This window comes from Cucurbita maxima, unplaced genomic scaffold (genome assembly GCF_002738345.1).
Source record: "Cucurbita maxima cultivar Rimu unplaced genomic scaffold, Cmax_1.0 Cma_Scf04478, whole genome shotgun sequence".
Lineage (NCBI taxonomy): Eukaryota > Viridiplantae > Streptophyta > Magnoliopsida > Cucurbitales > Cucurbitaceae > Cucurbita > Cucurbita maxima.
Window position 1 is genome coordinate 1 of NW_019276494.1, and position 1,290 is coordinate 1,290.

Below are 1,290 nucleotides of genomic sequence, written 5' to 3' on the forward strand. Positions count from 1 at the left end.
AAATAAGTATCTTTTTGTAAAGTTAAATTTATTTCAAAATAACCTTTTTGTGAACTTTATTAAAGTGGATGAAAATGAGTGAAGAAGAATGGTTGAATAATTGTACAAATGTTTTAATAAATTAATTTATTTTATTCCGTTGAAACCCTATCAAATACAAAACTAAAAACAAAGACAAATCATTTTCAAAATTTAGAGATCTATAAGAAACAAATAAGATACTATTATTCTTTTTAAAGTTCATAGATTTATGACGAACAAATCTTGAAAAATTTGTGGTCCCATGGTCTAGTGGTTAGGACATTGGACTTTGAATCCAGTAACCCGAGTTCAAATCTCGGTGGGACCTTTGCTATATTGCTCTACTCAAAAGTAAAAGTCACATGCATAATAGATATAAAATTAAAACTTTATGATACTAGATATAAAACTCAACTTTACATTTATTAAAGAAATTGATTTTAATGTGTTAGAAACTCTATTAGATATATATAAAGTATTTATGTAATATAAAACTCAACTTTACCTTTATTAAAGTAATTGATTTTAATGTGTTGAAACTCTATTAGATATATATAAAGTAATTAACTTGACATATTATATATTGTTTAGAGATGATATAAAGTTGAAAGTGTATAAAAATATTATCTATTTTTTCAATTTTAGAAATTTATAAGACACAAATTTTATGAAGATGTATGGTCCCATGGGCTTTCGATACAAAAATGAATTTGATCCTTATTAAAAAAAGCTGAATTTTGTTTCCTTAGGTAACCTTATCTATGACATATTAACTCCCAATTTCTTCATTAAAAGCCCTCAACTTAATCTTCTAAAGCTAAAGAAAGGCTCAATTTTGAAGAAAATGGATTGTAAGTAAGACTTTGATCCTTACTCCCAAATTTTAAACGAAAATAATTTTCTTCAATTGGACTTACTAAGTCTTGTTTGAAGGTGTTAATATAACACATGCGGAAGCAATTTGGATCTTAGGCACTTTTATAGTAAATAACTAGCATGTTCATAAGTATTAAAACTTAATGAGTTTGAATACTAACCTTTTCTAGTTTAAATTCCTCTTTCCTCNTCTTTCCTCACGAACCGGTTTCGAACCACCACTAGTGTCTTCTCCACTATTCTCCGGCCTTAGAACGCGATTGTGAAATCCGGTGAACGACTTAAACTTGGGAGGAATTTTGTATATATGAAGAGAGTGTTTGTGAGAGGTTATTCTCAAGGTTTTTCACCAACAAGAAGACCTTTCATGTATTATGATCACTCTATTTATAG

The 1,290-nt window shown here is 27.9% G+C and overlaps 1 non-coding gene across 1 annotated transcript; it reads left to right on the top strand.

The window, feature by feature from the left end:
- The first annotated feature begins 277 nt into the window (after window positions 1-277).
- On the top strand, window positions 278-349 carry TRNAQ-UUG. The gene has a single exon. It is a non-coding gene; the product is annotated as a tRNA-Gln (tRNA).
- The last annotated feature ends 941 nt before the right edge of the window (window positions 350-1,290 follow it).